The 27,376-nt window shown below is 45.2% G+C and overlaps 1 protein-coding gene across 3 annotated transcripts in view; it reads right to left on the bottom strand.

Annotated features, from left to right (window-relative positions):
* CPNE4 (copine 4) overlaps positions 1–27,376 on the bottom strand; it is a 1,706,709-nt gene that overhangs the window by 1,288,088 nt on the left and 391,245 nt on the right. The gene's annotated exons all lie outside the window — the stretch shown is intronic.

The raw sequence follows: 27,376 nt of genomic DNA, 5'->3' as shown, positions 1-27,376 counted from the left end.
TTCTGTATTACCCTAGTGTAAAATGCATTAAAAGAATATGTTTTTAACAAATAGGGAAATGTTTGCCGTAGTGCTAAGGCCATGTAAAAAATTGCTACATTTCCGTAATGGGGTCCCAGAAACGTTAACAATTGTGTCATGGCAGGAAGGCTCCACAAAAAAAGATTGTCCTCAAGGGCTTTCTGGATTTGAGGAGGGATCACTCAGGCCTTAAGTCTAAGTCTGTGGGAGGCTGTTCCAGAAACTAGGACGAATCAACGAACTCAGACTATCCACGTAACTATGCCTTGTGAAGTTGGTGGGCGTTGGCAGGCTCGTAGTGATTGATTTCAGGTTCCGGGTCCAGGCAGTACAAACTGTTCTCAATGCTTGGACCCAGGTCCAGCCTGAACCTTACGGTCACATCCCTTTGGCAGAGGACCACACAAAACCCAGACATGTTTGGACCTTACTGGGCATCTTCCACTTCATTTACTGACACCTGGCATAACCGCAGCATGCATGGTCCCTGGTCCATGCTCCCAAGCTCTTCCAGAAGGCACACATGTGCAAGGACGTCAGAAGAAGGAAGAGATGCAGCCTGACCGGTCACTTCAGAAAGATCCAGGTGAAACAGTGATCCCAAACACGCAGCCGTTGTTCACCTGGGATCTCCTACGGCTGCATCAGACATTCCAGGAGATCCTTTTGTCTGTCTGTTCGCTCATTGAGAAGAACATCAGGTCCTGCACCAAGCAGCGTTGACCTGAATGAGAACCCAGCACTGGGCAGGAGACATGGCGACCTCTGCTACTTACCGAGGAAGCTCAATGGATGAAAACAATTTGGTTTTGAAGACCACCTCCCACTGTACATATCACCTGAAAGGCGGACAGAGAACTCCTGGCCATGGAAATACTACACCCACCACACTGCCAAGGGGACGCGGCCACTGGAACGAACGGATGGAGCAGATTACAAAAAGAGAGAAGGACCACCAGAACGGAAGCAGCACTGTGAATCCTGTAGTGGTGTGACACAATGGAAACATGGAGGCCTGTATCCAACAGACATCGTTAACTCATACAGCGGCTGAAGCCATGAGGAAAGGACAGTCCTAGAGCCAAAAGAATGGCCAGAGAACTTTCATTGTCAGAAGAGAAAGACAATTTATCACAACACTGAAATAATGTATAATTAATAATTCTGGATGAAAATGTCAGAAGCCATAGGGCTTTTGAGGAGGGGGCACTCTTAGCAAAGCCCAGATAGTTAATAGGCCTCATTACGACTCTGGCGGCAGCCATGCCTGTCATTTTTCCAGCACCCTGGAATGGGTAATAACCAGGGTATTACAACCCTAGCGGATCCGGTGATTGCCCTTTCCAGGACACCGGAAAATATTCTTCCACATTCCCATTTGAGCCCTATTGGCTCAATGGGAATGGGGAAGGCGGATGCACCAGCACCATTCGTGAATGCTGCCGGTTCATGCAACGTGCTCTGCTCGTGGGTGTCTTTGCATCCACTAGGTCAGACCTGGCGGCTGCAAAGGCACCCCCGAGCAGAACTCGTAGATTGCCGGTCCGGGAACTACGGTACCGGCATGCTTACCGGTACCGTAGTTCCCAGACCGGCAAACTTACAATGAGGCCCAATAACTTTCGGTTAGTGGGGGCACTATGCTTGATAATAAATGAGAGTATGGACTTAGCCCCCACTAGGTCAGCTTCGCCCCTACGGCTTCAATGAATGCACACAAGCTGAGTGCCTAGGCAGTGGAAACCGTAAGGGGAGGAGCTTAAATGTATCTGTCCTGAAAGAGGAAATATTCTTGCCATCAGATCAAATGTTAAGAGTTTGTTCCCTTATGTAGAGCACGTTGAGATCAGCAACCTTCTGAAGCATGTTTGCCTGCCCTACCCTGTGTGAGAAACCAAAGGGTGTCTCACCCGCTAGTCCCCGGGGATCTCTCTCAGATGTCCAGGGCACGCCCATCACCTTAGGAGCAGTGTGGGAGGATCACTTGGGTGAGGGATCTTCGGGGAGTGTGGGTGAGACAACTGATGGTAAGACGTGGTATTCCCCACTTTTTTGTTCATCTTCCCCATCCTATTTTGTAGGATTTTCCAAAGTACCAACTCCACCCCCCCCCCTTTTTACACAAACACTGGCCTGAGGAAGAGGGTGACTGAGAGTAACCAGACTAACTCTCACATTGTACTGGACATGTCCCGTTAATCGGGTCAGGCAAACTCAGGCACACAAATAAAAGGCAACACCAAAAGACACACTCTGAGCAAGGCAGAACACCAGTACGAGCAGAACTTCCGGGATCTGGGCACACCTACTGGAGCAGAGCGACGGACCAAGGGACCAGAGCAGTGGCCGAAAAAACCCCAAGGTTTCCCTACTGGAGGCTGTTGCCTCTGACACACCCTGAAAGACATGTGGAGAAGGCCAGATCCGACAAGTGAAGATTGCATTGTGTTTCAAGGAAGCTATTGACCCTCCCGGGTGAACGGCAGAGTTGGGGAGGCGAGGCCAAGCCTGTGGTACTAACCTTGCCTTGACTCATAAATTGGAAATTGCAATACAAGAAAGAGGCGCACACAGCCGGTGAGTTGGCAAGCGACCTGAGAGACCTGTGTGTGTTAAAGCGAATGAACTAGCAACATTATATCACAAGTGAAGGCTGCACGCGTGTGGATGAGACACAAAGAAAGGCAGATCTGTGAATGAACTTTGAAGTAAAAGGCAGCTGTGAAATCAGTGATACTAACTAACTGGTCCGGCGAAAGGAGTAGTCCATTCAAAAGTCTTTGTGAAAGGTGCATTGTTTGCAGCTAAAAGGCGAACAAACAGCAACAGTGAATTAAGTGAAAGTAAATGTGAACATTTTGTCAAAGAGGTCCTGCGGTGGTCTGTAAAGCGAGCCACGCATATTCGAAAGCTGTTGACATCCGAAAGGGGTCGAAGCCAGACAGAGGGAGACCCAAAGTACAATAAGCTTGCAATCTTCACTAGTGGGATCTGGCAAGTTTGTGTGGAACTGTGACATGAGAGGTCTGAGCCCGCCAGAGGGGGACCTGCGTGAACTGTGTGCTGTAAGGTCTGAGCCTGGCAGAGGAGGACTTTTACCAACTTTTCATTGGAATGTAATTTTGAAAGTCAAGAAAGAGACTTTAAGGTGGAAGGACAGGTGGGCCTCAATCCACAATTTGAAATGGCTTAGAGTATTCAAAACCAAGCCAGAGTGTGTCATCCTGCCAACAATGACAGCCTTATTCTGTGAGGTTTAATGTGAGGAGAGCTGGTTCAACTACCTTTATTCTTTTGAACACTGATTTTTCCTTGGCATTCACTTCTCCTTTAAACAGTTATTTGTACAAAAGATAGGGCAGGTATTAGGTTTTTATTAGCATAGGCCATTTTGATTTGACTGTTTTGTTTATCGCTTGGTGGTCGTGACTACACCCATCTTAGTTATCGGGCCAAATAAGAGTTACTCCAACCCCAACATTTTCAATACAGGTTTTACAAATTGTATCCATTGTGTCAGTGTCAATAATTGAGATACCATGCCGTCCTTAGACCTGAAGCTTATATGATGCGAGAGCTTGGGGCAGGTCACGCATTCTCTGCTACCTCACAAAGGAATGACAATGGCGTGGCTCCTTCCTCCACTTTCCAAGCAAGACACACACATCCTTCAACAAGGATTGGAAGGTAGAAGCCTCATAGGATTTAGAGCAGAATTCTAATCCCAGACGCATGTGGGCCCTTTTCAAAAGATGAGAGCAAAGTAAAAACCATCCAGACTCCAGAATAAAGAGGGAGAGCAAACCTCTGCTATGGTCACACTATTTAAAGGGTATCAGGTAATAATATCCCCATACATAATGTCCCCATACATAATGTCCCCATACATAATGTCCCCATACATAATGTCCCCATACATAATGTTGCTGGGCAAAGCCATTGGCCAGATCCGACAAGTGAAGATTGCATTGTGTTTCAAGGAAGCTATTGACCCTCCCGGGTGAACGGCAGAGTTGGGGAGGCGAGGCCAAGCCTGTGCTACTAACCTTGCCTTGACTCATAAATTGGAAATTGCAATACAAGAAAGAGGCGCACACAGCCGGTGAGTTGGCAAGCGACCTGAGAGACCTGTGTGTGTTAAAGCGAATGAACTAGCAACATTATATCACAAGTGAAGGCTGCACGCGTGTGGATGAGACACAAAGAAAGGCAGATCTGTGAATGAACTTTGAAGTAAAAGGCAGCTGTGAAATCAGTGATACTAACTAACTGGTCCGGCGAAAGGAGTAGTCCATTCAAAAGTCTTTGTGAAAGGTGCATTGTTTGCAGCTAAAAGGCGAACAAACAGCAACAGTGAATTAAGTGAAAGTAAATGTGAACATTTTGTCAAAGAGGTCCTGCGGTGGTCTGTAAAGCGAGCCACGCATATTCGAAAGCTGTTGACATCCGAAAGGGGTCCAAGCCAGACAGAGGGAGACCCAAAGTACAATAAGCTTGCAATCTTCACTAGTGGGATCTGGCAAGTTTGTGTGGAACTGTGACATGAGAGGTCTGAGCCCGCCAGAGGGGGACCTACGTGAACTGTGTGCTGTAAGGTCTGAGCCTGGCAGAGGAGGACTTTTGCCAACTTTTCATTGGAATGTAATTTTGAAAGTCAAGAAAGAGACTTTAAGGTGGAAGGACAGGTGGGCCTCAATCCACAATTTGAAATGGCTTAGAGTGTTCAAAACCAAGCCAGAGTGTGTCATCCTGCCAACAACGACAGCCTTATTCTGTGAGGTTTAATGTGAGGAGAGCTGGTTCAACTACCTTTATTCTTTTGAACACTGATTTTTCCTTGGCATTCACTTCTCCTTTAAACAGTTATTTGTACAAAAGATAGGGCAGGTATTAGGTTTTTATTAGCATAGGCCATTTTGATTTGACTGTTTTGTTTATCGCTTGGTGGTCGTGACTACACCCATCTTAGTTATCGGGCCAAATAAGAGTTACTCCAACCCCAACATTTTCAATACAGGTTTTACAAATTGTATCCATTGTGTCAGTGTCAATAATTGAGATACCATGCCGTCCTTACACCTGAAGCTTATATGATGCGAGAGCTTGGGGCAGGTCACGCATTCTCTGCTACCTCACAAAGGAATGACAATGGCGTGGCTCCTTCCTCCACTTTCCAAGCAAGACACACACATCCTTCAACAAGGATTGGAAGGTAGAAGCCTCATAGGATTTAGAGCAGAATTCTAATCCCAGACGCATGTGGGCCCTTTTCAAAAGATGAGAGCAAAGTAAAAACCATCCAGACTCCAGAATAAAGAGGGAGAGCAAACCTCTGCTATGGTCACACTATTTAAAGGGTATCAGGTAATAATATCCCCATACATAATGGCCCCATACATAATGTCCCCATACATAATGTCCCCATACATAATGTCCCCATACATAATGTCCCCATACATAATGTTGCTGGGAAAAGCCATTGGCGAGATTATATATGGTGAGATTATGCATGGGGGGCAGGTTGCAGGGATGTCCCCTGCTCCCCTTGTAAAAAAGAAAAAACATTTGGGCGTTGCGGGGGTGTCCCCCGCATGTTCAATGTAATAATGTCTCTGCAAAAGACGGAGACTTTTTGGTCAGGAGACATTTTTGCAGGGACAGTATTAAATGGAACCATTGAAAGGAAGTAGATCTGCCAGCATTCCTGCACCTTTGTGTCTTCATGCATCACTTCCTGGGTACTTTGAAGAAGTCCTAATTCTGACCAGGAAGCATTCTCATCTGCATGATGCCCTTGGTCCTGTGTCTACACTTTCCTTTTAAACAACACAACTGAGAGTACCCTTAGAACCGACAGTTGCTGAAGGTTAATGTTTGCCATATAAATATCTCGATTCACGTGATAGAAGGATCCTTCTCCTTGCTCTCATATCCGAATAAAAAATAACTCGCCTCTTTCCTATAAGTCTGGGATCATGATGTCTCCATAGGTATGCAGCTAGTATGCTTATATAGCATCTGGTCTATCTCAATCAGCCCTCTTTGAGGGTTAACCATGGAAGCTCCAACCTGTAGCACAGATCTCTCAGCAAAATACCTGGACTGTTCCCGCTATAGACCTCACTCTCAGGCTTAGGAATGCCCAATCCCTCTGCAATGAAACCGCCTTCACGGTTAGCCACTTTGATTCCCATATTCCCAAACTCTCTGTGAGGCCATCACTGAAATATAGATCTCTCTCTGCAACTCTGCCCCTTTGACTGTTTACTCTACTGACATACTATCCTTGACCTACTAAAAATGCAGAGGTGTTGGCCAAATTATCAGCAGGGACACACCAACAGCCCCTCTTGCCCACATGGAGACCCCTCCTCTTTATTCAGGCATACCTAGTTCTTATTCCCTGGTTCCACCACTTGAATACTCCTCCTCATGTACCTCCCACCTGACACCCTAAATCTACTTACATCGATCCCAGCAGAAGATCCCATGGTCATATTGGGTGCCCTCAACCTCTCCAACAATACTAAGCCCCATCAGCGGAAAATTGCCAGCACTCTTTCTGAACACTCTCATGAAACTACATAACCCTGATTCAATCTCTCTGACGGAGCCCCTTGATCTCACCTTCCCTTCAGACACCCTCAACTTCTTTGCTTTCTCCACCGATCCCTGTCCCTCTGACCAATCACTTATTTACTTCAACATCTCTGTCACCCATCCATTCACAGACTTATCTCCATCTCTCATCAAAAGGGGTTTCAGATGTCACTCTAGAGCCGATATCTGGACAACGTCAAGTCCTGCATTGAAGCACTTGAAGCCCTCTCTCCTCTCCCGAGTTCAGTAATGCACTTGCTACCTCCTTCGACTGTCATGATCCAGCTCGCTCCTATACCCCGCATTCTCCTTATAAATCGAGTGGCTGAAGGTAGACCCTGTTAAGAGACTGTATTACACCAGTAGCACATTTACTGCTCCAATTAAGTCATTAACCCTCAGAAGACTGCTTTGAAAACTGGCAGGCACTTCAAGCACAAGGGCTTCATTACAAGTGTGGTGGTCCGGAAACAAGGGGGCAGATAAGCTTATCGGCACCCTTATTTCGGGGTTGCTGCAGCCAACAGATCGCACCCTGTCGAGCACATCGGCCCCGGTAAGCAGAGTTGTCACGGAAACACCGGCACTGTTAGCAACAGTGCCGGTGCTTCCGTCGCCCCACTCCCATACGGTCCTATGGGACTCTATGGGTATGGAGACTTATGAAATCCTTCGCCTGACTTCCCGCACCGCAGGGATTTGTCATGTCACGGTGGCACTGGGAAGTCAGGCACTGGATGCAATGTTACAGGGTTACCGCCAACCTCGTAATGAGTCCTAAAGTTTGATGGTAGGGCCTGGTAAACTTACTTCAAAGAGAACGACGAAGGATGTGTTTTGGGCCGGGGTTGTCAGGGGTTTTGACCTGTGTTCGAGCTATTATGCTGCAACATTTGGTGCTGTGGGCTTAGAAAATCCAAGATGGAGGAAAAGCCCACATTGCGCCAGAATCAAGGAAAACCGTGCAGTTTTGGCGCACACCAAAATGTTCCCCTGACCTGCCACCCACCAGTGCGAGCGTGATAGGCCAGGAGTACCATGGGTGAAATGTGCGCCAAAGGAAAAACAGCAGTGCCGGTTAGCTCAGGAAGCGCTTTGAAATCACCTTTGTTTCTCTGAAATGCAAACTAAAAATGCCTATTTTAAACATTGAAAGATATTCAAAAATCTCAATGAACACCAGCAGACATTTGGCAGAAGGTAGACTTGTGTGCATACAAAATCTGGAAAGAGAAAGAGCCCAAAACAATGTTTATAACAAAACTGGCTGAGCTGTGGGTGTCAGCAGCTCAAGTGAAATTGGACTGACAGACACTAAAATCGTAATGTTTAAAATAAATGAGTGACCTACTGTTGAGTGTCACATAGTTTGCAACTGTTAAATGTCATAGTTTTGAACTTAGAATCAGCGTTCTAGCTGCATGTGTAAAACTTGTAAGTTTGATTTGGATGAAGAAAAACTGGGAACCAAAGTGACATTTAGCTGAAGCTGCTTAAGAGAGTGAATTCTGCCCGGCAACTACCCCCGACAGGAGTTGAAACATGATCAGCAGCTGTGTTCCCAGGCCTGGCTGCATTCTGCTGCCTCTGCCAAAAGGAGATGACACCTCTCTGATTGAATTAGGGGAGTGGCACCTGGGGACTGCAGGAAACTAAACAAAGCACTGTCCTTGGCCCAGGCAAATGTTAAATTAGGGGGGTCGTAAATGGCTTCCTCTTGGGAGGAAACAGGGAGGGGCACTGCATCTGTGAGCAAGCTGAGCTTGGGGGAAGTGGATAAACTAGAAATTCCACCATGTGCTTTGGAAAACCACACCCCTCGGGGCCAGAGCATAATTTTAAAAAGATGGATAATTCATAGTGCGGCCTTGTAAAATTTATATAAATAACATCATCATTCTTGTGATTTTTCTGTGCACATTTTAAGAGGTGTTAGGACTCTGTGGTATGTTCTTGGGGATAGTAGCGGAAAAAAGGTTGTTACTCCAAATGTATGCATGTTAAAAATCTGACACTATCATCTGAAACCCATATCCCTGGTGCACATTTGTGTAAAAAGTGGACACGACTTCTTACAAAGACAGGGATCGGATGGTTTGGTGCTACAGAAAATATGTTAACTGGACATATAATATTAGAAAAATGGTACATAGATAAATATGTATTTGGACCAGAAATAGATTTGTGTGCAATTTGACAAGGGGAGGATCCTCTGACCATAAACCTACCTCATCACTCTGACTCACAACTCAGTTCCCCCAATCAAGGGAGAGAGGAGAACTGGGCCAATGATAAGTTCAGAGGGGCGGCTCAGTTATGCTATGCACACACCCACTTTCTAAAGACATAAAAAGAGCCACTGGAACCCAGGCAAGGACATTCACTTTCCACTTTCTTGCGGGACGCTTTGCCGGGAGACTCCAGACTTCAAATCCATCAATCTCCAGAGACCAGAACTTAACTCCAGAACTTGTAGCAGAGAGGCCTGAATCCACAAGCTGAATCCTTTTTCAGCAGGCCTCCAAATCATTTGCAAACTATTCAACAGCCGGGCGAGCTGTTTGAATTCTTTGCCAAGGACTTTTGCCAGAACCGGTAGCAGACCCAGAAGGCAGAATTATCCAGAGAGACCAGAGATCCAGAGAGACCAGACCCAGACCAGATCGCTGAGAGCTGACCCAAATCGCTGTGCGCAGAACCAGTACCCAGTGGCGAGAGAACAGCAGCCAATCCTGACCCGATCCGTGACGAAGTCGCATTCCTGTCCAAAATATAGTGTGAGTACTCAGCCAGAACTGTGCAAAACCAATCTCTTAGTTTAAAATAATCTAATTCAAACTATTTTAACTTATCTAGAACTACACCATAGCATTGTGTGTCCTTCTGTGATTGAAAGCTGCAAAACTGTCATCTGTCATTCTGAAACTTTAAAATTTCATTTCTGAAAAACGACCTTCACAAAATCGTCCGTATCTCTTGACCGTTTGTGATAGAAGCGTGATTTAACTTTTATTTTAAAGCTAAGATTCTAAGCTTTCTAACAGGCTCTAAACCGACTTGCTACTCCTTATACTTCCTCCGTAATTGCGCTCAACGTACGCGACTAAATTGCCACGATTTGACATTTTGCTTCATTTCAGCCAGGTGTAAAAATATTTGTCTTTTGCTTCCATTACGGAATTCCGTTTTCAACCTGGTAACCATCCCTGAATCATTGATAGGGCTGGCCTGAACTGATTTAAAGTATCTCTCACTCACCCTGAACCTCTAGAGGGAATTAAATCATTTTTAGCATATTTTTCCCTTCTTTGCATACCACCTTTAAAGTACTTTGCCTGTGTTTAAAATCCTCCCTGTTTCTCTAAGCTTGCTAGGGGGGAACTGAATTCGTATTGTACTGTGATTGTATTCCTGAAGACTGTGTGTGTCACTTCCACCTCCTTACATTACATAGAGGGGGGGGTGAATTGCCAAAAGGGGAAAAGTGATTCTATTACCTTTTGCTGAAATCATATCAAGTTTATTCCTGTGTTGCTTCTTTTCCACCTTGCATTTCCTTGTACCATATAAAGCATTCTCAGCTACCTTATCCTCTATACTACTCCTAAGTAATTACCCAGTGTGCTAGTATCACATCATCCATTGTTGATCACTCACTGTCATATGTCTAAGTGTGATATCAAATATTAATTTATTATAAAAGTGTGATATATATCTATTGTTTAATTTTTCAAATAAATCTTTTAATTTGCAAAACAAACCTACTTCTTGGCTCAGTGGGGTCAGGGGGGATTCTAAGAGAGGGGCGTTATACAAGGGTTCATCATCCAGATTATAACTTGTCATAAAAATATATAAATAAGGGCTTCCCTTGAGCAATCCCAGACAAGGCACTGACTTAGTGGGAATGCTTGATTGGAGTCATTAACAGGGTCGGGGGCAGGAACTGGGTGGGAATGGCCATAAGGATTAGCATGGCCATCTGCATTCAATGGCTGGGTAGATAACCAAACAACACTTACATGCTTTGTGTCTGTCCTCATATGCCATTACTCCCTAGACGTACTCCAATGCAACAGTTTCCACTTATAGGTGGGACTGCCAGCTAATAGCCAAAACTAAAAAGACATTTTTAGAAGAAAGGTTGGCAGATGGCAGACTGGTTTCTTGGGAGTGCGGACTGGGAGGAGGACGTTGGGCTAACACACTAAACAGCTACAACTGAAAGACCTGCTGTTGCCAAATAGAACTAAGCCAACTCAATTGAAAATAGCTCAGGCTCAGAAGAAATTGTCACATTCTGTGGTTTAAGCGGCTTTTCAAAGTGGAAGATTCCCAGAGCTCCCCCGTTCGTCCAGAGCTGTCAGATTAGCGGAGGATTCATGGCAGAGGTGTCCTGCCTGCGCCTGTAATAGGCCATTCTTCCGAGTGACAGGCGCGATAAGGGACGTGTCGCAGTGGCGGTAATGAACACTGCTCGGGGAGGTGGCAGGCATGGCCGGTGTAGCAGGACCGCAAACCTGACATGCGTCGTGTTTAGCAAGCATTGATATATGCGTCCTACAGAGGCAACATACAAGATTTAAAAATACTGCGGGACGCGTCATCAATTCGCTAAACTGATGCTGACCGTAGAGACTTAAGACGTGGGTTCTAGTCCCGACATGGCCTCTTGCAAAAACACTGATTTCTTTTTAGCAAATCTCTTTGGTCCTCGTTACAGGTTATGGGGTCATTCTTTTGGAATTATTGCCAAACTCGTTTACTGTTATTGCCACTCGGTCCAGCAGATTTAAAACGAGATTACCAGTGGGGTAACGGTAGAGTTAGTCCCCATTTTTGGAGTCCATAGTACTCCCTGGAGATTTCGTCGGATATAGTGTGAGCTGTAATTCTACAACTGTAAATCCAATTATCTTTGGAGGTGTGGTGGATTTTTTTATTTATTTGTTGAGCGCCATATGGAGCCACTGTATACAGATGGGACTGCCATAGCCTAAGCAGGAAATTGCTGATGTGAGAGCGAGGGGATTCTTTGAGGAGTCTGTGGGATGCTTGAAGTAAAGATAGGACTCCCCTAGAGGTCAACTAGTTAGCTTCGTTTGCTTGTGGCATAAAAGAGGTTGTGATCATAGAGAATGCCAAGGTTCACACACACACCTTTGCATCATGCGCCTCGCTTATGGGCCGTTTCACGCTGATCCGAGGGGCACTTCATGTTGTCCCGGCCCCCGGGCTGAATCGACGAGGTGCAGAGTATACTCCACAGCATACGCCCCACAAAAAGAACAAGATACTGCGTACCTTGATGGATAAACTCCAATTAGTCGATGTTTAGTGACACAGACATAGAGACGAGAGAGACTACACTTTTTATTCCAATCATAGTCACTCAAGGCTAGACTATTGGCTACTTCCCACTAATATGACTCACATGGTAGACAGGTGTGACTTTCTACCGATTACATTTTCAGACAACGCACCACTCATCATGAAGGTCACATTCCCAGATGAAATCCAACAAACCCCATCCTGGCAACTTAACCTGATGCTTCTTAAGCACCCAGACTTCATAGAAAAACTTACACAAAACACTGAGGGATTTCGGCAGGATAATTTGAAGGATGGTTATAATACCCATAGATGTTGGGATGCATACAAGGCCTTCCTGCGTGGTTAGTGCATTTCACTATGGGCCTACAAACGGAAATCTCGTTCTGCTCGGGAAGCATGACTGAATTGTGACTTATGAGTAGCTGAACACACCCACAAAATAACACGCAATTCTAAGATTCATGCACAGATAGTTAAACTTTGATCCAAAATCACACATATCTCTAAAGCACGTGCTCAGAAATTTTTCACTAGATGGACCCAGGTATTTTATTCTGAGGGGGACAGACCTTTGGACATGATGGTACAGGCCATCAAGGGTAAACAAAGTGCTCAGATAATAGACTCGATCTGCGATAAACAGGGAAACGTCTTCACTCGAGATCATAATATTAAGCAACGGTTTGCCAAATATTATAAAGAACTATACGCGGATCCCCCAAACAGAGACATGCAACAGGTGCATATGTTTCTGCATTCTATCCAACGTCCTCGTGTGTCGCCTGAAGAGCTCGACAACCTAAATGCTCCTCTTGCTGAGGAGGAAGGGGCTGGGTCCATCCCAGGACTTGCAGCAGGAAAAGCAGCTGCCCCTGATGGCTTGTCTTTAGATCTCTATAAATGATTGACTGACTCGCTTGCTCCTACACTGGAAATGGCTTTCTCTGAGGCGATAGAGACAGGACATCTCCCGGACTGCATGCTAACTGCTAACATAGTGGTGTTTCACAAGAACGGTCGAGATCCGACGGAATTCAGCTCGTATCGCCCAATATCGCTGAAAAACTCAGATACAAAAATCTTAGTGAAATCTTTAGCTAGGCGACTAGAAAGACTATTACCTGTGCTCATACCCCGAGATCAAAATTGTTTAATTTTGAATCACCACTCATCTGTTAATGTGACACGGCTGCTTCTTATACTCGTAGGGGACGCAGAGCCAGAAATATGTGGTCCTATCTTTAGATGCCGAAAAGGATTTTGATAAAGTAAGATGGGACTACATGTTCGTGGTCCTAGCCAAATTTGACTTTAGAGGACAGTTTGTACGGCTGATAGAATTACTATATGATAATCCCCGGGCCACCGGCTTTATGAACGTTTGGACGTCTGAGCCATTCTCCCTGCATACTGGTACATGTCAGAGCTGCCCATTGTCACCCCTTTTATTTGCACTTGCGATCGAACCACTCACCCATAAACTACGCAAAGACTCAAATTGGTCAGTTATTGTACGAGGTACCGAAGAACATCGGGTCTCTCTATAGGCAGATGAACTCTTACTATACCTAAGCCACAGCTCAGGTTCCCTCCCACATACACATATAATACTGCAAGAATACGGTCAAAGAGCCTGGTTCAGTGTGAACTGGGAGAAATCAGAGGTCCTTGCCACATTGCCTGATATCCCTTAGAATCCAGGTGGTGTGGTGCCGTTTCAACTTCAATGTCGACATATCAAATATCTAGGAATGTATATAAGCGCAGAGATGTCAGATCTGGTCACATTGAAATATCTCTCAATGCTTTCCAAAATTAAACTGGATATGGCCAAATGGGAATCACTACCTCTGTCATTTACAGGCAGAATTAATGCAGTTAAAATGAGTTCATACCTGAAACTGATGTATCTAGCCTACATGATCCCAACAACACCAACAACATTAATGTTCAACGAGTTCAAAAGACATCTGTCGAGGTATATGTGGAGCAGCAAGAAAGCACGCCATAATAGATCCACTCTTCAGCCATCTAACTCAGAGGGTGGCATCGCGCTACCCTCATGGAAGGTTTGCTAAGAAGCGGCACAAGTGCGCTGCGCTTAGAGGTGGCTGACTCCAGACGAGTCCTCGAGCTTGCGATCCAAAGAACTAATCTCACTACAACTACACGCACAACAGGAAATACTAGCTATCCCTCCATCCAAATTACCCAGGGCTATTAAGAAGCACCCACTTATAGGACCCACACTTACTCAATGGCATTGGATACGCTCTCTAACGAGAACCGACATACAAACTGCCCCGCCATGGATTAGCATTAGAGCAATACTTTCATACGGCCTAAAAAATATCAATTACACAATAAACAAAATATGGACTGGCAACATGTACAGGTCATGGATTTATTTGTGGATTCCAAACCCCTGATGTTTCATGATAAGAAGCATCAAGGGTTTTACAGATGCGGATTGGCTCCGGTATGTAGCCTTACAATCTGCAATCACCACTCGCACAGCCGCTGAATCACGAGATAAAGAGCCCTCGACCTGCGAGGGGGAAATTGGCCGCGATCTCTCAGAATACCCTAGAATGAACACATTCCATGGTCTATGCATTCTGAATAATTGTACAAGGAACATAACACTGGCTAACAGCTGGGCTGAAGACTTAGGCATGGCCTTGGACTCTGAGCATATGTATGGGTTTTTCTGTATGATCAATGATGTAACATATAACCTAAAAAATAGAGAAATACAATGTAAGATTTTACAGCATGTGTACCGCACGCCTACTAGGTCATATAGAATGCGACTGGCGCAGTCCGCGGTATGCTGGAGGAAATGCGGTCAACCCGCCACTACAGGTCATATGTTTTGATTGTACCTGAGAATAGCCATGTTTTGGGCCACAATCTATAGACATGTTTTGCACATACAAGGCTCTACGATTGCACTGTCTCTTATGCCGATGCTATTTGGGGCTAACGCAGAGGAGTGGAATGAGCACTCATTAACCAGGAGGCTCATGCATACTATGCTATTCACGGCCAGCAAGACTAGTCTACTTAATTGGAAAGCCGGAAATTCCCCAAATGAAAAGCGATGGTCAAAAATACTGTCGAATATCTGTGCCCTGGTGAGAAACAGTTTTAAACAGCCCGCGACTACTCCACAGACAGACACATTGTGGGACCTAGTTGGGCCTTATATATAAGAGATGAATAGCATGATCGTGCCTGTTGAACGATTTACCATGCGATATTCAAGTGCAAGTGCATTAGATCGTCACGGAATGATTGCATCGCATCGCTATACATATAAACCCTTCAACCAATGGTCTAGCAGCAGGGCTGATACTCAAGGATATCCAGTCACTATCCCTAGTATTTCGCTTGTTTCAGACATGGGAGTTTTTTCCTGATTTGTGATGGTGGCATTTGTGAGAATATCTTTGATGTCCTGGGTCTGAGCGGTGCATGGTGGGGACACGGGTTATGGTTGCAAAGCTTTCGATAACTCGCAAATTTCTATCACTTTTTGATTTTGTACCGCAACCATAACCTCCCTTTAGCAACGTTTTTTCTGTGAATTTCAAAGGTTTTGATTAGAGTAGCTTAACCATAATGTACTTGAAACAAGGTTTTATCTGAATTTTAAAGGTTTATATTAGAGCAACTTAATCATGATGTCCCTTTAACAAAGCTTTTTAATATGTATCTTTATTTGGTGGAATCGACCAAATGTAGTCGACCTAAAGGCAGACTAGCAAAAGATAGCCTGTCAAACAATCGCATACCTTCAAGAGCATGTTCAATGTATGAATTGGCATATCATCTATGTTACATTCAAAACAATTCATTGTGTTCAGTGCCTGCTGCAAGAACAATGTAGATCACAGGTTCATGTCACACATGGCTGACTCATCCTTTCAACCTCCATAAGTTGATAACATGAGCAATATTGAGTTGTATAGTAAAAAGTAATAGTATAGTAATAAGTCATATAATTTAAAAGGCAAGCATCAATTGAAGCTGTGATGTTCACTCATTAATTTCCAACACTCTTAACAATGCTGCAAGCTAAACAATTGTACTGGCACATGAATTGACATTTGGAACTTCACATGTTCATGTTAATGTAAATGTTAAAGTTATTTGTACCACGCACCCTTACCACCGGAGTGGTTCCGAGGCGCTCTGGCGGATCTGAAAAGTGAAGAGGGTAGGAAGGTTAGTAGGAATGAGCGGGAGAAGCCAAGAGAGCAGTGAAGTGTTGACAGCCTCAGCTCGGTTTGCACCATTCGCTGAGCTTAGGTGTGCTTTTCGGTTGGGAGCCATCATGTGCTGTGAGGCTATGTGTGGTATATTTTGTTGTTGCAGTATGGTGAAGTGTGTGCGGTTTGTTGTGCATTAGAGGTATGGTTGTGTTTAGTTGGAGTTTGCGATGTGTATGCAGAGGGGTGAGATAGTTCAGTGGGTTGGTTAGTGGCATCGCTGTTTAGAAGTGACGCATGCTAATCTTCACAATCCTGTCTAGATGGTGCACACAGCTAATCTTCACTGTTCTATCTAATCTAGATGTAATGCACGCTGACTTCACAAATCTGTCTAAATAATGATAATAATGTGTTATTCATATAGCACCTTAATCCAAAGCGCATGACAGAGCACATATTTACATACAATATCACCCAACCGAAACTGGTACTCATTTATTGACCTTGGAAGGATGAAAGGCTGAGTTGGCCGTTCCGGGATTCGAACCTGCGACCTGCAGATCACACTCAGATCGCAGCAGCACGCACTGAACCAACTGAGCTATCTTGCAACACAAGCTAATCTTCACAATTCTGTTTAGATGTTATGGGGCTAATCTTCACAATTCTGTTTTGATGTGACGCAATGCTATTCTTCACAATTCTGTCTAATTGTGACAATGCTAATCTTCACAATTCTGTCTAGATGTGACAGACGATAATTTTCACAATTCTGTTTAGATGTGATGCAAGCTAGTATTACAGTTGCCTAGATATGACGCAATGCTAATCTTCACAATTCTGTCTAGATGTGACACAGTGCTGGTCTACACAATTCTGTTTAGATGTGATGCAAGCTAGTATTACATTTCTGTCTAGATGTGACAGAGGCTAATCTTCACAAGATACCACACATAGCCTCACAATTCTTTCTAGATGTGACGCAAGCTAGTTTTACAGTTCTGTCTAGATATGATGCAATGCTAAATTTCACAATTCTGTCGAGATGTGACGCAAGCTAATCTTCACAATTCTGTCTAGATGTGACACAGTGCTAGCCTACACAATTCTGTTTTGATGTGACGCAAGCTAGTATTGCATTTCTGCCTAGCTATGACAGAAGCTAATCTTCACAATTCTGTCTGGATATGATGCAAGCTAGTCTTAAAGTTCTGTTTAGATATGATGCAATGCTAATCTTCACAATTCTGTCTGGATATGCTGCAAGCTAGTCTTAAAGTTCTGTTTAGATATGATGCAATGCTAATCTTCACAATTCTGTCTGGATGTGACGCAAGCTGACAATCAAAATTCTGTCTAGATATGACGCAAGCTAATCTTCACAATTCTGTTTAAATGTGACGCGAGCTAGTATTACATTACTGTCTAGATGTGACAGAGGCTAATCTTCACAATTCTGTCTGGATATGATGCAAGCTAATCTTCACAATTCTGTTTAGATATGATGCATGCTAGTCTTAAAGTTCTGTCTAGATGTGATGCAAGCTAATCTTCACAATTCTGCCTACATGTGACATGAGCTAGTATCACAATTCTGTCTAGATGCGACGCAAGCTAGTATTGCAGTTCTGACTAAGCATGACTTAATTCTAATCTTCACAATTCTGTCTAGGTGTGATGCAAGCTCACATTCACAATTCTGTATAGATGTGACACATGCTGACATTCACAATTCTGTCTAGATATGACACAAGCTAGCAGTAAAGTTCTGTCTAGATATGAGGTAGTTTTGAGATATTGCTCACTAATAGTTATCTTGATGTGAGAGATGGCTGGGCAACACAGTTCACAACTCAGTGAGTCTATGTGCGGCGACAGTTGCAGAATGGAAGTGGGTACATGCACGTTATCTTCTATTTGGTGGTAATAAGATAGGAGATAGGTGGGCCAGTGTTGTGGTTGCAGAGATAGCTGTACCTCTGTTATGTTAATTTATACTGTGCACCGAAACCACCCAAGGGCAGTCACATGGCACTTCCGTGGCTCTTCAAGAAAGAGGACGTGGTTGCTTAGTGAGGGAAGAATGATAGGATATGTCCAGCACCAGCGGAAACTGGCCTCTGTGTATGCTGGCTTGCAGATGGTAGGTTGGGTGCACTGGCTTCTTGTAGCCATATGGGTAAGGTCCAATGCCTTGGGTGTTTTCGGTGTTGCTGTTTGTCATGTTGGGGTGTGTATATGTGTTTTATGGGTAGATTGGCAGGTGTTTATGGTTGTATGCATTGGTTTTTTGTGTCCGTATGGGTAATGTCCAGAGTTCGGGTTAGTTTGCTGTAAGTGTGTGTGGAAATAACTGCATCTGGTTCATCCCATTTTGGATGGGGAATGGTGACACAGGCAAATAAAGGACGTTGTCCAAAGTCACAAGGTTTGTCAGTGGTTATCTAGCCCATTATCTTGTTTTGCAAACGCTGGGGTTAGGTAACATTGTCGAGCATCATTGCACTACAGCGTCGAAAAGTATCCACAATTGCTGCTCCTTCCTGTTTGTGGCCCAGGCTAGGTTTTCAGCACAGGAATAATGAGTCTTTCTCCATAGGAATCTAAAATCAAATTTGCAGCTTTCCTAGGTGGCATTTTACACCTCCACAGGTGCAAAAATATCAAACGTGTCAATTGCAGAATGCTGCCTTCCCAGGCTGCTAGCGTCGACTAAACCAACACACGCCGCGCACCACGAAGCAAACACACTTACCTTTCCTCGCTCTGATGCAGGTGCTAAGTTGACTTGCATGTTCCAACACCTGCCCCAGCACCTGCCACCTTAACTAGCAATGGTGTGAGAAACGCGTCCTATGCCATTTTATGTAAAATATTCAGCGGCATGCAGGCGCATTATCATAAAAAGGCATCGATTAAAATCGAGGCCAAGCCAATGAGGCACTTGAGCAGTCACAGCCGCCAAGTGGGCCCTTCTAGGAACTGTTCCTCTAGCAGCCTGGGCCTAAATATCACAGTAAACAAAGTGCCCATGGTTAAAAGGTCAGGACTGACTGAAGTCGTAGCACATGGTATGGCACCATTTGGTTAATACCATTAGTGTGCGATTTATGAAATTGAAAATTAGAGGCAATAATAGTAAATGAGCACCCCCAGTGGTGTTGCTAGGTCTGGAAAAGATCTGGGGCTATGCTCATGTCGGGACTCGGGGCTAGCTAGCCTTTAAGTTGTCGCTCCTGAGCTTCTATCCGGGGTTACAACCAAAAGATTCTGGGCTATAGCCTCCTCAGGCCCCCTCTAGAAACTCCTCTGAGCACCCTCAAAGGGCCCTATTCACAACTGTCACAACTGCCGCCCACATCGAAACTATCTCACCCAAAATCCAATCCTTTAGTTAAGGCAGTGGTCTGCAACCATTGGTTCTCCAGATGTTTTGGACTACAACTACCATCTGCCCTACCCATAGTCAATGGTGAGGGACCTTGGGAGTTGGAGTGCAAAACGGCTGGAGAGCCATAGGTTGCAGACACCTGATTTAGGGCATTGTGACCATCATCGAGGCACATTCAGGGGTGTATATATATTTTCACCCAGGATATTCAACATTTGCTAAAATGTGACAGCCCCTTTAGTGATGATGGATATGGCCAATTAACTTGTTTGTTGGTATGTATCACTGTCCGGACGGCCTACAAACACATGGTAGCTCACGGTACCCTATGCAGACGAGAAATATTAATTTGCATATCAGTCTGGTCCCACCCACAAGGGCGGTCCAGCACCGAAAATAAGTATTTCGTTACATTATCATCTGTACTGGAGCGAGCAATAGCAGAATTATTCTCATATGAAGGGACTGAAATGTGAAGAACGCTTTACTGGTCACCCCAGGTCATAAAACATTTCCTACAGCCTAGCTCTAATCACACACTCAAACAACATCACAAAGCCCATGTGTGCCACATACAGTTGCCTGGTGGAAATACAAAATCATGAATTTGTGCTGTATAAACACCTATCAGGAAGCCCAATTGCATCAGGACCAATATATGGTGAGCATTGACCCAGTCAATAATCTAGTTAAATAATGCATTCCTACATTTTTTTAAAACAGTCTTAAAGCGATCAATGACATCATTGATGATGCCCAAAGGGCTGTCTGGGGGTGCTGCAGGTACTCTTGTTCAGAGGAGAATTGCCTAGCATGTTGCTACAGGACCGCCCTCGTGGGTGAGAGCAGACTGATAGGCAAATGGCTATTTCTCTTCTGGCAAAACCAGTGCAAAGTCCTTATGGTAGACCCTCCTGAGCAGACAGGCTATTTAAGCCATGTTTGATCTCAATAGAGGGGCTCTCACATTGTTGGCGTACATTTTCATTCAGGCACAGAGCTGCCAGGTTTTTCCTTCTGAACTGTATGTAGGTCTTCAAGTCCCAGTTTGTAAACACTTGCACTGACCATGAAACCCAGAGGACTAAAGTCCACTTGTCCGGCAACCTAAAAGCCACTGGGCGGGTACCCTACTGGTTTAGGGTGGCATCATTGCACAGAATCACCATCCTTATTCACATCCTATCATGGCAGAGGCTGCCACAACAGAAACATAAAAATAAGACTTTTATTGAGCAAATAAAGTTCCCACTGTAACACTTCAGCAGCACCTCCCTCCTGCTATGCAGATCAGTGGTCTCTAGTCAGCCCCAACTCTGCAGCCCATGTTCACATGCAGGTAGCATAGCTTGCACAGTTAAGCACTTAACCCTGTGTATATTGCAGATCATGTGCCCAATTCATGGAATTATTTGTGCAGTAAATAGCGACCTTGCGTGCCAAACTGCGTGCAAAATCCTGTTTGTCGGTTCATGGAATCAACTACGTAGCCCTTTTCATACTTTGCGGGGACTTTGCACAGGCCCGGCACATCTCTACGAGCGTCTGAGTGCTTTGCACGAGACACCACTCAGAGCGTAGGCGTGGCTTGTGCAGAAAGCAGGGAAAGGGGCGAAACAAAAAAATATGAGGAAGATGAATTAAAAATGTGGGAGTTACGAGGGACGGCCCGCAGACAGTCCATTGCACGCCCACTATTACGATGAACAATACTCATTCAGGCAGAAGACTGTGAAATGTCCCGTCAGGGAAATGACCACGCAAGGCCCTCATACTATCCGCCACCCGAAAGCAGTTGTACAGATACTTGCGCATAGGATTTACCATGCAGAGGTAAAATCAGGTGTAGGGGTGCGTTTCCCGAAGCCGGGTTTCTGATGTAACTAAGGGGTGCGCGTACGCAGTGTAGCGGGGTGCAGGAACAGTTTATTGTGGTTCGCATGCAGATTTTCAGAGTTTTACCAGAGTTGCGATGAATCAACGAGTGACTGCCGCAGATGGTAGAGCTGAACAGCCTTTCATCCTTCCACGGTTAATGAAATGAGTGCCATTGGGTTTGTCAATATTGCACCTTTTCTTTAATTTTTAAGATGCAGTTCTACTCCAGTTGAACGCTGTACCCATTATTCTTTTTTATTTTTTATATTTTTATTTACCAGTGTTATACAGCAACGAAAAACAGCTTTTTAACACAATGAAAAACACAATCAACTCATTAAAACAGTCAGTAAAATGATGATCCAAGAAGACCAATAATATCACAGTAAAACAGTTAACTGGCCACAGTGAAAGAGGTCTCCAGCAAGTAGTACTTTCCAAAAAGTAGTAAAACACACAATGCAAGTTTCATTATTCTCATCAGGATATGTTATGTTAATTTGATTTGTACCGCACACTGTTCCCATTAGCATGGTCTCCCGGCGTTCATGCGGCTCTGTAAGAAAGTGGGTTGGGTAGGCTAGTGAGGGCAGAGGGATATCCTGGCAGTTCTTATTTACTGGCATTGTGTGCTGCTCAGCCAGTAAACAATCCCCTCAGAGATCCTAGTCTGAACTGCAGTTTACAGGTTCGAATCCCAGCCGGGGCAACTCCTCCTTTCAGCTTTCTGGGGGGTCTTAGAGTGAGTACCTTTAAGATGGTTAATAACAGCATTTATCACCAGACCGCCTTGTAGCTGGACAGATCTGTCATGAAGAGTTCTTTAAAACAAGGATATTGCTAGTGATCGCAGCCGGCAAGCTCGTGCATCTGAGCCGGTCAGATAGCACAGCGAGGAGAGTGCTCGCTTTGATATCTATGCAGAGCCTGCTGGTGCTCGATAAATGAGCACCACACATCGTGGCTAATAAAAAGCAGCGCTCAGATGCCTCAGGGTTTGTAGCGCTATATAAGAATGCACATTAATTAATTCATCTATATGGTCACAGGTCCCGCCTGTGACTATCCTTGTAAGGGGTACTTTCAGAGGTCGAAGTGGTCAGGAGCGGTGCTCCCATACTTTTTATTTTTCTGTTCCTATACTTTTATTTTAAAAAGAAACTGTTCTGGAATGGTTTCATTTTAAAATAAAAGTGTAGGAAGAAGTTGAAGCTTGCACTTCAGTGCACTTCACTGAACATTACCTTAAAGAGCAGGTGTGTATGTTTAGGGGTTTTGATTGTGCCTGGGACGGGGCACAGCGATGGGGTTTGTGGAGAGCAGTGCAGGCCAGCAGGGAACATAGTGCCATTACTTCTTTTCCTACACTTCGATCACTGGGTACAGTCGATCCAATTGATAACAACAGTTCTATTAAATTAAGTATTAATAACACTAATCATTGCTGCTTGTCGTCTCTCCAATCTGACTGATTTAAATAGGGCTTGGGTGTGCAAGTGCAAAATGTGCATGAAGCAGAGACTGTGAATGTGCACTTAAGGGAAAAGGTCTAATCCTCCTGCATCTTCCTGCGCCCTACACATTGGCCGTGATTTCCCAGCAGGCTGTGGCGGGGCCACGTCAGGTCACCAGCATGGGCTGAGCAGACTTCAAAACCCCGCCCCCTCTCCCCCTTCTCAGCCATGGAGGAGAAATAATGATTCCGCTCCTTCTCACCAGAGGGGCCCCTCCACCCCTTACACCCTCCCCCACCCTCCCAGTGCTAATCAAAAGGACCCCCAGAAGGACGCATTTGCATGCTTAATTAACACGTTCTTCCTGCAGACTCCCATTTCAAAACAACATTAACACAGAATAATGCTGCACGTCTAGTGCCATAAGGAGCCGCACGAGGCACATGCTTCAATACATTGTCCCAGAGACATTCATATATGGAATGCTGACATCCTGGCCAAGATGCCGTACTCTATAGCGCCGCCCTGCTGGTCCATCCATCCAATAGTAAAATCCAGTCAGGTGCTGGTAATTCATTCCGAATCTGGCAGCAACACGCGGTAGCACCGGCAGGGTTACCGCTGGACTCGGCATGAGGCCTCTTAAGTTGCTACATCCACCGTAGCTAATGCTACTGATTTTTGGCAGTAAGGTGGAGGATGTACCTCAAGCTTTCTGCTGGAGGTTTATCCTCCACCTTAACACCAAACTCATAGTATGGCGAGGCAGTAATACAGCGGTCATGGAATGACTTCTGCATTCCAGCTGTTTTTACTAAACTGCCATACTCGTAATGAGCCCCAAAGTTTTGGTCTTTGCAAGTTGGTCCTGATGCAGAATTTACATTGTGAATATGCTGTTGGAGGAGGCATCACAGAGCGTTTCCCTATTTGGGATGCAATGTGAGACGTGCCGCCCGATACCACCGTGGCACACTACATCTCAGCACAGCAGCCAGAGTCCTGCCTTCCCTGCCCTGGCCACAATAGAAACTTTCAGGTGGAGCATTCAAGTTTCTATATTTCCATTGTATGCCTTTCCGCAACGCAAGTACGAAAACAGAATTTCCGGTGACTGGCCCTTCGGTCCCCATCACCTGAAAGGGGCGCACTGCACCTGATATGTACCCACTATTCAGTGCTGGAAATGGGAAAAATACTCTGGGATTCCACGAGGCAGGGGAGATTGGGGATGAGGTGAAGGGACAGGGATGGAGCAGTGGCAGGCATGTAAAAAAACACATAGGAGTGAAATAACACATGGTCTCATTACGAGGACGGCGGAAACTGTGGGATGTTTTTACCCATGCATCCAAGCCCTACCATAAAAAAGTGCAGTACTGGCATGGAAAACATCATGATGGCCAGAACTCCCCAGAGAGTGCACAGGGAAAACATGAAGAATAGACTGCCACCCATTTTTGCCTATGTTGTGAGCACAGGAGGGCACTGCCTAAAACCACCATTGGGCTACACACACAGTAGCCTGAAACCATTGGGAATGGCAATGCTGATTGCCAAAAGCAACCCAGAACTGTGGGGAATTCATTTTCTTAATCCCAAAAATGGTTGCAATACCGGTACTCACCACTATCAAAAGCCGGCGTTTTAAAACCACCCGACTTTTGTGTAAAACTGAACAGAGGAACCAAAACCAGGCCAAGGAAAAACTTGCTAAGAGATGGATACAATGTAAAACTATATTCTGAAATGACTTGAAGGAAGTAATTATTTAATGTACATGTAAAAATTGTAAGTTTTGATTTAAACTGGGAACTAAAGTGACATTTAGCTGAAACCTGGCTTAATGAAACTGGATTCTGCCTGACAACTACCCCCGACAGGAGTTGAAACGGGATCAACAGCCACTCTTCCCAGGCCTAGCTGCATCCTGCTGCCCCTTGCCAAAAGGAGTTCACCTCTCTGATTAGATTAGGGGTGGAGCACCTGGGAACTGGAAGGGACAGAACAATGCAACTTCCTTGACTCAGGCAAATGTTATATTGGGGGCGTCGTAAACTAACTTCCTCTTAGGAGAAACTGGGGGGCAGCTGTGCCTCTGTGAACAAGCTGGCTTGGGGGAAGTGGATAAACCAGTTATTCCACCCTGTGATGTTGGAAGCCACACCCCTTTTTGACCAGAGCATAATTTTAAAAAGATAGATAACTCATAGTGCGGACTTGTCAGAATTATATAAGTAATATCATTATTTTTGTGATTTTTCTGTGAACATTTTAAGAGGCGTTAGGACCCTGTGGTGTATTCTGGGGGGTTGCTAGCAGAAAATAGGGTCTCACTCCAAGTGTATGCATGTTAAAAATCGGACACTTTATCATCTGTAACCCATATCCCTGGTGCACATTTGTGTAAAATCTGGAAAGGTTTAGAGGTCGTTATCTGTATGAAAAGGGGAGAATTCTGTCATTAGTGGACACAACATCGTACAAAGACAGGGATCGGATGGTTTGGTGCTACAGAAAATATGTTAACTGGACCTTGTCATGATGCCTACCTCCAAGGAGCCAGGTCCGACCCAGCAACCCCAGAGGCAGGCATCATTCCCCCCAGGGAAGTTCCAGCAGGCCCAAGCTGGGGCCCTTTGGACGCAGTCCTGGCGCCTTAGGCGCCAGGCTCATGTTGGACCCCAGTCCTGGCGCCTTAGGCGCCAGGCTCATAAAGCTGGACATGTGTTCAAGTGTTTTTATGTGCACTTACCTGATGCAGACCATGATGCTACATCCAGGATCTCTTGAGGCCTGAATGGAACTACTTTACCTGTGGGACTACTTTCCACCTGGGTGTGGTCGGGGAAGGATACATACCTGATCGGTGGAAGGATACATACCTGGAACTTCTTCCAAAGCTATTTAAACCCCACCCGAACAGCAACACGTGCTTCTCGTTGTTCTGCACCTAGCAGCTGGACGCTCACCGTGTCTGCTCCTGCTTCCGGACTTCAGCCACGCCTGTCAGTATCCTGGGACACCTGCAAAGGGGGATAAGAAGAGAATTGGAGAGGAAGAAGGCCTTACCTGCTAAACCTGCACCATGGAGACATCTCACCGACGATCCTGAAAAGGAAGACATCATTTTTAAAAGCATTTCGCTCCGATCGCTGCAGCGCTGCATTTCACTCACCTTTCTTGGGCGCCTCCATCTTCAGCAGCGATCATCCAGATCCGCAGCCACTTCCCAGAGCCTAGAGAGAAAAAGACAAGAACACAAGGTGTGAGAAGGAAGGGAATAGGAAAAGCTCAGTTTCCTTCTAAGACTTGCCTGTTGGGTCATTCCCATTTCATTTCGGATCTTGCTGCTTCCAGGCATTTTCCGGACGCCGGCCCCTATGGGAAAAAAGAGACAAAGACATTAGATGAGCGAATGCAAAAACATTACCTGAGCGCTCATCTAGGACTTACCAGATCTTTACTGGAACTGCACTTTTCACTTTGGGTCGGCGCCATATCTCCGGCATTCTGAACCCCGGCCCCTATGGGGAAAAGACATCAACATTAGCGCTTTGTTGCAAGAAGTCTCCAAAGGAATCTTCTTTCATCACCTGAAAAAGACAATGAACATTATTATTTAAAGCTTGAACTTTTGAACTTGCAACAGAACTTTTACAGCGCCTTACCAGTATAATCAAGCTTACCTGAACTCCCATCCAACCTCAATCCAGTGAAGTAACTGGGTTCAACGCGCCCCTGCGTCAGAAGCAGGATGGAGAGCTCGTCCTTTCAGACCCTAAGGTGAGACTTCACGGGGGATCGTGGAAGGGTATCGAGGAGGGTTGGAAGGAAGTGGGAGGCTCGAGCATTATTCCGCCAGATCGTAATATTCCCTTTTCACGTACAGGAGGATATTCCTGCGAGCCAGATTAGCCAGAGTAGAGGGGCCCGTCCTATCCATCTTCAGAGCCCTGCGCTTCACCATTGAAGAGGCATCAGCACTCGAAACCAGGCCAGCGCCCCTGTGGGAATCAGGTGAGCGTGACAGACCTATAATATTAGAAAAATGGTACATAGATAAATATGTATTTGGGTCAGAAATAGATTTGTGCGCAATCTGACAAGGGGAGGTTCCTCTGACCATAAAACCTACAGCATCACTCTGACTCACATTTCCCCCCCCAATCAAGGGCGAGAGGAGGAATTGGCCAATGATAAGTGAGAGGGGCAGGTTTAGCTATGACCAGGCACACACCCATTTTCAAAACACATAAAAAGAGACTGCTGGGACAGGTAGAGACATTCAATTCCATTTGCTGCGGAGCATGCTGACCGACGACTTCACATCCAGAGATCCAGACTTCAAATCCATCAATATCCAGAACCTGTAGCAGAAATTAACTCCAGAATTTGTAGCAGAGAGGCCTGAATCCACCAGCTGAATCCTCTTCAGCAGGCCTCAAAACTAACCAAACTATTCAACAGCCGGGCAAGCT

Source organism: Ambystoma mexicanum, chromosome 2q (assembly GCF_040938575.1).
Source record: "Ambystoma mexicanum isolate Mex_15411 chromosome 2q, UKY_AmexF1_1, whole genome shotgun sequence".
NCBI lineage: Eukaryota > Metazoa > Chordata > Amphibia > Caudata > Ambystomatidae > Ambystoma > Ambystoma mexicanum.
Note: the sequence above shows the minus strand (reverse complement) of the source record. Positions and strands in the feature narration are given on the sequence as shown.